Here is an 11,771-nt window from a genome sequence, read left to right on the forward strand (position 1 = left end):
GATATCTCTGTGTCCTAAAAGGGTCCAGGTTTTCTACAAGACCATAAAATGTGTAGCACTTCTGTTAGGTTGTTATTGTTGTTTAGAACTCTTGTTTTTTTAACGCATCCTTTCTCTTTTTATCCCTGTCAAACCCGATGAAGAATTTAGGGGGCATCGATCACAGGTAGAAGAAGTCACAAACAGCAATTAAAAACTAAAAGATAATACCTACTTATTCCAGTCTGCTAAAAATAGTGTTTTCTTTGCCATTTCTGTTCCCATCACTTCCTGTCAACTTGACCCCTGTCACAAGGCCAGAAAGTAAAGGGAAATCCTGCCATAGAGAACACAGATAGAAATAAATCTTTTTAACTCTTCTCCACTCTACTCCAGTGTGTTAGAATTTAAAAACACCCATCTATGAAGATTTTTTTTAGATTTTTGTGGATGTTATGTTATAAGAAAATGCAAACCTGCACCTACCCATGCCCACATGCCAGTGCAGGCTGAACTCAGAGCAATGAGCTGTAAGTTCAAAAATACAAAAAAACGTCTTGTCTAAGGCCCCGTTCACATTGCCGCGATCCGACTTGGGGGGGGGCGACCTCCGAGGCCGCGGTGCGAGCAGCGCGCCGCGACCTCGGAGCGGCCGCCACGGACTTCATAACATTGAAGTCTATGGCGGTCGCCTCCGGATCGCCCCAAAGAAGCTCCGGACCCTTTTTCTAAGTCAGAGCGACTTGTGTCGCTCCTATTAGAATGGGTCCGCAGCTTCCCTATGGAAGGCGACCTGTGAGGCGACCAGGTCGCCTCACAGGTCGCCTTAGTGTGAACGGGGACTTAATCAACAGGTCAGACAGAAAATGAATGACTCATTAACAGAATAACTGAACACACTTTTTTTAAATATATATATAAAAGTAGGCACTACCTTTAGGAGCTGCAAGAATTAATTAATTATTTGAAGTTTATCAAGGTTTTATAGACAGGGCAGACCTTCCTATAGTAAGCAGAGGAGCCACATTGAGTACCACAGGCCTTTAGACAATCTGTGGTTGTATTCTGCAGCAAAATCTGAGCTCAACTCAGAGGGTTTTAAAAAACAAGCTGGTTGCAGGATGACACATTACTTTTTGGCACCTAATAGTTTAAATGATATGTACCTTCACCTTGTAAAACAACCCATTCAGTGTAAAATAGAATTGAAAGGCAAAACATCTGTGTATAGATAAAAGGAAAAATTGTAAATACCTTTTTTTCCCTTTTTTATAAGTGATCACATGCCTTCTGTTTTCAGCTGCATAAGGAGCTCATAGAGCTAGGGGTGGAGAAACAACAGCACACTGAATTTTCCAGTGAATGGCTGTGCGGGGAGGGCATGTTAGGACAAGTTTGATTACTGGAGGAGAGCAGGCTAAATTCTCAGCACAGCTAGAAGACTGGCCACATTGTACTCTTGTGCCTAGTGTAGTCCAATTTTAATAGGAAAGCCGAGGGTCTGGCAGGAACACCAGGGATTTCACACAATACAAAGAGAATAGGATACTTTTTCAGAAAAGTACAGGGTACAGCAGGCACATGTCAGGAATATGAAATGTTGGGTTGATTCTTTAAAGAGTAACTTCCCTTTTGTGGGGAAAAAAAATAGTAAATAAAGAAAAAACAAAATAGCATATACCATTGCGACAAAAAACTACCTTTCCTTTTCCATCTGCAGCTGTTGTAATTTTCGAAGAATTGCAATCCAACATGGCTACCTGGAGCTGTTCTGTACACAGAATATGTACTGACCACACCCCAGAAACATCATTTCCTGCTTGTGTGATTGGCTCACCAATTTTCCCAGAAGTCTGCACTAAGATACAAGTCAGATTTCTGGCATTCTCTGCAACAAAAATGTCATTTTTGGTGAGATACTCCCAATAGGAACACCTCTAAAGGGATGCAGACCCAGCAAATTTCCTCATTAGAGCCCTGCAGCTGCCACAACTCATAGATAATTATGAAACCACTCCCACTTCACTCACTTAGCATAGAGGCACAGATAAACAAACAATGATTTCTTCAGAATAACAAAAGGTAGGAATCTGCAACAAAGTTTGTTAAAATCATTGTAATGTACAGAGATCACCCAGAGGGGAATGTTGTTTTCTCAACAAAAGTGGAGTTACGCTTTAAGTATGGATCTGTCGGGGTTAAAACAGTGTTAAGTTTTAAACTAAGATTAATAATAGGGTAAGGGGTTAAAGTTGGGATCATGATCATGATATATGGGGTTAAATATAAGGTTCAGGTTAAGGTCAGGATAAAGTTAAGCTAAAAGGGTTGTATTTCAAGGTTAGTCTAATGCCTAAATGTTCATCTGCGGTGTTAGGCTTGAATTTGGGGTTTGGGTGAGGGGAAGGGTATACTGTATTTTAGAGTCAGTCTAATAGCAAATTAAGTTTAGGGCTTAGACTGGACATACATTATACAATGTCCTTATCCAATTTTACTTTAGATTTACCAAAAGCATATAATATGAGGTCAAACCTAAACACTTTCAATGTGTATGCAGTCAGACAGGCCTTTGCACTACATAGTTGAAGGTAAATCTAAAGAAAATTGAATAGGAAAATTGTATAGTGTATGGCCAGCCTTAGGGCAAGTAGGGAGGCCTGTTTTTAATTATCTTTTTAAAACTGAAAAGCCCAAGCAAGGAACTACCAGTGCTGGGTTCAGAGGGCTGAAAGCCAATGCATTGATTGACCTTCTAAGGAATACAATGGTGACAATGCTGTCAACAATACAGAGATTACAGATACCTGCATTGTAACTTTCCTTCAAAGTTAATCTAAAACAATATGTCCATAAGGTGACAACGCTGCAATAATTGCACTCTAGAATGAACATAGCTGTTACCCTGCCAAAGGAAGTTGAAACCTATCAGATCTAATAGTAGATCAAAACTGAGTTAAACTATGTCACAGGAAGGACTCAGATAAACATCAAGTGCTTTGTTAATACTATTGACAGACTGCATCGTATACAATATGTTATGTTTTCCTTTGACCATTGACCATAGTTTTACTTTAAACGTTTAAAAATGGTGGTTGAGGTGACTTTACTTTAGCTGTTAGTTTAAATTCTCTGATATCACTGACAGTTAAACTTCAGTGCTCAATGGGGGACATTTATTATTTTTTTTAGGCTGTATTCACACTAGGGGGAGATTTACTAAAACTGGTACACACAGAATATGATGCAGGTGTACATAGTGACCAATCCGCTTCCAGGTTTTATTGTCAAAGATTAACTGAACAAGCTTGAAGTCAAAAGCTGATTGGCTAGGCTCTATGCACACTAGCGTTTTTTTTAACTAAAAAAATGCTGGATAAAAAATGCTGGTAATAGCTCTTTGTAGTAGCGTTTTAGTAGTGTTTTAGGAGCATTTAGGAGCGTAAGCATTTTATTAGTTTTTTCTTTCAGTTCCTTTAAAAAAAAGGGAAAAAGAAGCTCAACAAAATGCTATTAGTAGCATTTAGGAGCTTTTCTGCTGGAAAAAACGTCGTAAGAAACTCTTTTCTGCTCCTAGATGTTTAAGCTCAAAAAACGCTAATAGCCTAAAGTAGTGTATATGGACACATAGGATAAAACTACTGAGCTTCTAGGAGCAGAAAAAATGCTAATAACATCTTCTAGGACACATGTGTCAAACACAAGGCCCGTGGGCTGAATCTGGCCCTCCAGGCCATTTTATGCGGCCATCGCATTCCTCCTGCAGCGGCAGGAGAGCTCCATTCCTCCTCTTCCTCTTCTTCCCAGCATCAGCACAAGGTAAGGGAGGTGCACTGTGATGTAAGGGAGGGTGAAGGACTCAACTTCTGATGGTGGAGAGGCTCTTGATGCCTTATGTAGGGGTAGGAGATGCTCTGCATATCTAGTTTTACAGGTACAACCGGCCCATTTGAGGGCAATCATAATGCGGATGCGGCCTGCGATTAAATTGAGTTTGACACCCCTGGTCTAGGAGCTTAAAAAAACATGCTTATGTACATGGAGCCTAACTATGTACAGCTGCACCAGATTCTGTGTGCACTAGTTTTAGTAACCCCCCCTCCATCTGCAGTGACCGCTATTTTACTGCACCAAACACCAGTCACCCCGAGGAAAGACAAAAACAATTGTTTTCTGTGTGTCCCATTCACACTGCAAACAAGGCATGCTGTATTTTATCACAACGCATTGTACAGCAGTGCAGCACACCGAGCTTCTATACAGTGACATGAATGAAATGTACGTTTGTCCACAGATGGTAAAGCGATCCAGCAGCTGTCCGTTCTGTGAATACAGATGTCCGTTCCTATGTGAAGGCAACCTTATACAGCAAGACAATTCTAAACAGGAGAAGTGATGCATGTCAGAATTTCCAGATTTTCTCAGCAGCACTGCAAAAGAGCAAAACCTGACCCTGACCACTTCCTAATTGTGTAGCTGTGAAAATCTGCCCCTGAACTTTCAAATCCGTTGCAGTTGCCTGCCCAGGATTTCAGATACAGGGCTGTCAAATACACAATAAAATTGTATCATAGATTTTGGTAACAAAAAACTGCCAGGTTTGTATCTAAATGCTTTGCCAATTTGCTTGATATCCCCAAAATGCCTTCCAGTGCTTGGATGCTCAGAGGTTTGTTTGTTTTTTACAGGGCCTTAATATTTGAATGTTACATAGTAGGTGAGGTTGAATAAAGACAACAGTCCATCCAGTTCAACCTGTGTAGGTGTGTGCGGCTGTAATCATCTCACATACCCCTGAATGTTCTGATCCTTGAGATGTACGTCTAATAGTCTTTTGAAAGCCACCATACTACCCGCAGAAACCACCTCTTGTGGTAGAGAATTCCACAATCTTGTAGCCCTAACAGTAAAGAACCCCCCACGTTGCCTGAGGTTAAAACACTTCTCCTCTAATCGCATTGTATGCCCCCGAGTCCTCATGCAATCCCTTCGACTGAACAGCTTTTTTTCTAAGCTGAGATCCCCATTAAGATATTTATAAATTGCTATCATGTCCCCCCTCAGACGTCTCTTCTCCAGGGAGAATAAATCAAGCGATTGCAGACGCTCCTCATAATCAAGGTCCTCCAATCCCCTAATTAGTTTAGTTGCCCTTCTCTGGACTCTCTCCAGCTCCAACACATCCCTCCTGAGGACTGGCGACCAGAACTGGACAGAATACTCCAGATGCGGTCGGACCAGAGTTTTATAAAGTGGAAGGATTATAGTCTTATCTCTGGAATACATCCTTTTCTTTATGCATGCTAATATTCTGCTAGCCTTGGCAGCTGCCGCTTGACATTGCATGCTGTTGCCTAGTCTATCATTTACCAAGACTCCCAGATCTTTCTCCATTTTTGATTCCCCCAAGGGTTCCCCTCCTAATGTGTATTGTTCTTTTATGTTTCTAGTCCCCAAGTGCAAAACCTTACACTTCTCCACGTTAAACCTCATTTGCCAAGTCGTTGCCCACTCCGTTATTTTGTCCAGGTCATTCTGTAGGATATCTGCTTCATGCTGTGCAGTTATTGCTCTGGCCAATTTTGTGTCATCTGCAAAAACTGATATAGAACTACTGATCCCGTCCTCAATGCTGTAATGAATAAATTGAACAAGGTTGGTCCTAGGACTGAGCCTTGGGGGACCCCGCTTACTACCTCAGACCAGTCTGAGTATGCGCTGTTTATTACCACCCTTTGGACACGCCCATGTGATGAACTGAAAGGTCAAATCAAACCAATAAAACAAATACAAGTAATGATTTAACTGCTGCAAAGTGAATTGTTATTGGTAGCTATGGGCAGCTTTGCAGTTAACACACAAATATAAATAACATATCTGCAATAATCAGAAGAACTAAAGCTGGCCATATGCATAGTTAGTTCAGCAGGGACCGGCCAAATTTCAATCCATGTATGTATGGGCACCCTGGTTGTATGCAAGTCGATCTAAAACCACCCTGTCGGGTTTTTCCCAAATGATTAGTGCTGCCAGCTATAGCCTGCAACACTAATTATTGTGTTGTGGGCAATTTTCCACCAACCTGTGGTGGAAGGAAAGAAAATTGCCTAATCTATGGCCTGTTTTAGGATGATCTGGACTCTGCCCACAGGAGAATATGTGGTGATCGTGGGACCTAAAGACAGGGACCAACCACAAGCTTTAATTCAAGGTCCTGAATGTAATTTCAGTATGCTGCCTTTTAGCATATAACATTGCTGATCCGTTTGCTTGCAAATTTGTCATGTGAACTGAGTTTGTAAGGAACAAGTGGTACAGACTTTGAATTTCTCAATCCTGTGCAAATACTTGTCAAAAGTTCAAGCATTTTAAAGTGCATATTTGCTCAAATGAATACTTAACTCCCCAAAGATTATAATATTTTGAGATGCTTTTTAAATAGCTTTCCTATAATGCATTACATGCAAGATATATGGGATTTTTCATTAAATAATACTAAGTACAGTAACTCATTCCCTTGTTGAACAAGACCCATTCAAATGAATCACGCTGCTCTGCAAGCGTCCTGCAACTGCTAGTGTAGGGTTAAAGCAGGCGGTGAGGAGGCAATACCTCCTCACTGCCTATCAAATGCTCTCTGAAAAGCACTCCAAATGCTAACTGCTCTTCAGACAGCAAAGCACATGTGAACGAGCCCCTCATTTTTTAACCACTTAAGGACTGGACGGGCCATTTTTTGGTATACGGCACTGCGTTACTTTAACTGACAATTGTGCAATATTTTTTTTCCCACAAATAGAGCTTTCTTTGGTGGTATTTGCGATCTTTAGTTTTTGCACTATTAATTAAAAAAGAGCGACAATTCTGAAAAAATATATATATATATATATTTTAAGTGTATATTGATTGGTTTGCGCAAAAGTTATCGCATCTACAAACTAGGGGAAAGATTTATATAATTTTTGATAATTTTTTTTTTACTAGTAATGGCAGCGATCAGCAATTTTTAGTGGGACTGCGATATTGCGGCGGACAGATCGGAAACCTAACTGACACTTTGGGGGGACCAGTGACATTATTACAGTAATCAGTGCTAAAAATATGCACTGTTACTGTACTAATGACACTGGCAGGGAAGGAATTAACACCAGGGGCGGTCAAAGGGTTATATGTGTGCCTAGGGGTTGCTTTCTAACTGTGTGGGGGAGGGGCTCACTGGATGAACACAGTGACCTGTGTTTCTAAATAGGAGAAACACAGGATCCCTGTGTTATTCACTGATAGAACAGCGGTCTGCCGTGTTTACATCGGCATACCGTTGTTCTGTCTCCATGGGGAGTGATCGCGGGTGCCCGTTGTAAATTGTGCCCCCTGGACCTGCTGATTGGCTCTCCCTCTAGCCAATCGGCGCATGCATGTGCCTCCCGTGGTGCATGCGCCCACACTAACTGCTACACGAAGCAACGTACATGTACGTCATTTGGCGTAACAGAGCCGACCTGCCGCAGTATAACTACGATGGCTGCTCGGCAAGTGGTTAAAATGATTCTTTAGATTTTTTTTATAATTTAGTTGTATTTATTTATTTACATTTTTAACTGCTCTGTTGTGGGTGTTGAGTGGGCTTTGGTATATTGAATTAGAAAAAAGGTGTACTCCGCGCTAAGGAAGTGGATAGGAATACAGTAGGCTGCAGCCCCCCTTAAATATACCCAAGGTAATAAAGAATCAATGAAAAAATAGACGAAAGAAGGGGTATGGCGCTGCCTGAATAAATAATTGAATTGTGATATATAAAGAATGTGTCACAGGTAAATGAATGGATAGATAAATGAAAATCTAATACAAGAAATATAAAATATAGGGTGGTAATATGTAAAAGTACAAATAGATAAATACAAAAGCAATGTAAACATATTGACATATACAAGCGGACCAAGATAAATCTTCACTTCACATCAGGAGTCCCCCCTTAACATCAGGAGCTCCATATTTAGCACCAGGAGCACCTATCTACAACCCAATTCCAAAAAAGTTGGGACACTGTACAAATTGTGAGTAAAAAAGGAATGGACTAATTTACAAATCTCATAAACATGTATTTTATTCACAATATAATATAGATAACATTTTAAATGTTGAAAGTGAGACATTTTGAAATGTCATGCCAAATATTGGCTCATTTTGGATTTCATGAGAGCTACACATTTCAAAAAAGTTGGGACAGGTAGCAATAAAAGACCGGAAAAGTTAAATGTACATATAAGGAACAGCTGGAGGACTAATTTGCAACTTATTAGGTCAATTGGCAATATGATTGGGTATAAAAAGAGCCTCTCAGTGTGGCAGTGTCTCTCAGAAGTCAAGATTGGCAGAGGATCACCAATTCCCCCAATGCTGCGAAAAATAGTGGAGCAATATCAGAAAGGAGTTTCTCAGATAAAAATTGCAAAGACTTTGAAGTTATCATCATCTACAGTGCATAATATCATCTAAAGATTCAGAGAATCTGGAACAATCTCTGTGCGTAAGGGTCAAGGTCGGAAAACCATACTGGATGCCTGTGATCTTCGGCCCTTAGATGGCACTGCATCACATACAGGAATGCTACTGTAATGGAAATCACAACATAGGCTCAGGAATACTTCCAGAAAATATGGTCAGTAAACACAATCCACCGTGCCATTTACCGTTGCCGGCTAAAACTCTATAGGCCAAAAAAGAAGCCATGTCTAAACATGATCCAGAAGCGCAGGCGTTTTCGCTGGGCCAAGGCTCATTTAAAATGGACTGTGGCAAAGTGGAAAACTGTTCTGTGGTCAGACGAATCAAAATTTGAAGTTCTTTTTGGAAAACTGGGAAGCCATGTCATCCGGACTAAAGAGGACAAGGACAACCCAAGTTGTTATCAGCGCTCAGTTCAGAAACCTGCATCTCTGATGGTATGGGGTTGCATGAATGCGTGTGGCATGGGCAGCTTACACATCTGGAAAGGCACCATCAATGCTGAAAGGTATATCCAAGTTCTAGAACAACATATGCTCTCATCCAGACGTCGTATCTTTCAGGGAAGACCTTGCATTTTCCAACATGACAATGCCAGACCACATACTGCATCAATTACAACATCATGGCTGCGTAGAAGAAGGATCCGGGTACTGAAATGGCCAGCCTACAGTCCAGATCTTTCACCCATAGAAAACATTTGGTGCATCATAAAGAGAAAGATGCGACAAAGAAGACCTAAGATAGTTGAGCAACTAAGCCTGTATTAGACAAGAATGCAGGACAACATTCCTATTCCTAAACTGGAGCAACTTGTCTCCTCAGTCCCCAGACATTTGCAGACTCTTATAAAAAGAGGGGATGCCACACAGTGGTAAACGTGGCCTTGTCCCACCTTTTGTGAGATGTGTTGATGCCATGAAATTTAAAATCTACTTATTTTTCCCTTAAAATAATACATTTTCTCAGTTTAAACATTTGATGTGTCATCTATGTTGTATTCTGAATAAAATATTGAAATTTGAAACTACCACATCATTGCATTCTGTTTTTATTCACAATTTGTACAGTGTCCCAACTTTTTTGGAATCAGGCTTGAAACATCAAGTGTCTCCTTTTACATCAGAAGTCCCCCCTTTACATTAGGAGACCCCTTTGTGTCAGTAGTCCCTACTTACATCAGGAGTCCCCCTTTAACATCAGAGTCCCTCTTTGCATCAATAGACTCCTACTGAACATCAGGTGTCTCCCTTTATGTCAGAATCCCTGTTTACATTAGAAGTCTCCCCTTCACATTAGTTCTCCCGTGGCTTTGGTTCTTCTACCCCCTATGCGCGTGCCTGTGTCCTCCTCCTCTGTGCGAGTGTGCAGGTCCGGCCCCAGGACATACACAAGCTGGTGAGCTTAACAAACAGCCTGCTGGCCCCAACCTCCATCACCACCAGTGGCTGCTCGACAGCCTACAAATTTGTGAACCCTAAACTATCTTTTCCATGAGGAGCAGGCTGAGGAGCCTGCTCAGCTACTGGTGCCCTCCTGCCATTGGCTGAGCCGGGGAGGGGACAGGAACTCACCATAATGCAGAATCAGTAGGAACCCTGAGCTTGTCATTTGCCACCGAATGCAGCATGCCACCGTTGACTGCCACCAGATGCAGCGTGTCACTTGCCATAATTGCCTGCCACCAGATGCAGCCTGACATTTTCCACTGTCGCCTGCCGCCAGATCCAGCGTGTCACTTGCCACGTCACCTGCTGCCAGATCCAGCGTGTCACTTGCCACCGTCGCCTGCCACCAGATGCAGCGTGTCACTTGCCACCAGATGCAGCTTGTCACTTGCCACGTCACCTGCCTCCAGATGCAGCTTGTTACTTGCCATGTCGCCTGCCAACAGATGCAGCTTGTCACTTGCAACGTCACCTGCCACCAGATGTAGCTTATCACTTGCCACGTCGCCTGCCACAAGATGCAGCTTGTCACTTGCCACGCCGTCTGCCACCAGATGCAGCATGTCACTTGCCACTGTCACTTTCCAACAGAGAGAGGGAAGGGAAAGAAACAGAGGGGTGGGGGGACAGAGAGAGGAGGGGGCATGGAGAGAGAGAAGAGGCAGAGAGAGAGGGGGGCTGTTGGCTGCTTGTGTAATCTTCTGCCTTCACACCCCCTACACAGATGCAGCACATTGGCAGGGAGAAGAGATGTGTATGTGATAAGCTCATGCATGCTGGATGGAGCAGTGTGCGGATCCCCTCCTTCTAAGACAGCTCCAGCTTCTAGGACCCGCTGCCTGCACAGCAACACCAGGCATGATCAGGAGAATGGAGCGGCAGCGGCCATCGGAGGACTTCTGTCCCTGCCCACCACCTGACAGACACCTATTCCAGAGCCAAAGGAAATGCTCCAAAACCCTGTTGTCTCTGTGCTACAGGTGGTGGGCGGGCCAGCAGAGAGAAGAAGCCTGCAGCTTTGGCAGCAGCAGAGAAGCCTGAAGTTCCCTGAACCCTGAAGCTCCCAGTACACGCTCCCTCCCCCCTCGAAATTGCGCCAGTGCCTTTCTTCCGCATGACGTACACCTACCCTCCGGCCCAGTCCGCCACTAATTTGCCACCCCTATCAGATTTCCGCCTGGGTCCAATGGACCCACCGGGACCCATGGTAGGGCTGACCCTGGCTGTTAAACTAGATGTACACCAAATGAAAAACAATGTTTTTTACTTATTGCACTTAAAGTGTCCTTATAATCAGCTACACAAAACACTGACTTTCATAAGGTCAGCTCTCCACAGTAGTTGATTTGCAGCTCTCCTTGGGTTTGTGCACAAGGGAATGCACTGGCTTCAAAACGTAAGGAGACAGAAGGAAAGTGCACAACTATTGCGGTAAAACACTTTAAGTGTTTTTCTTCGCTAGTTGTGCGCTTCCCTTCTGTCTTCTTATGTTAAACTAGTTGTCCCTGAAGCAGGTGAATGCCCACTGGGAAAAACCTCAACAAGCCCCAGGCTTGACTCCAAGATGATATCTTCATCACCTGTGGTAAACACATGTTGAACTGCCATCAGGCCCAGTGTTTGTTAGATATGGAGTTTGCGATGACGACTATGGATTATGCCTTTTACCAGCAGCAATTTGGACAAGCTTCAGTCCTGGACCTTTCATGGTTGACCCTGAAGGCTGCAAAAAAATCTCTGCATAACTGTAGAAGCAGTCAACTGGATTTCCATTGGAGTGTTCCACCTTAACTGATGTTTTTGTGGTGCTGGGCATGAATGCCCTGTGAGAGTTGGACT

This window comes from Pelophylax lessonae (genome assembly GCF_965119305.1).
Source record: "Pelophylax lessonae genome assembly, chromosome: 2".
Lineage (NCBI taxonomy): Eukaryota > Metazoa > Chordata > Amphibia > Anura > Ranidae > Pelophylax > Pelophylax lessonae.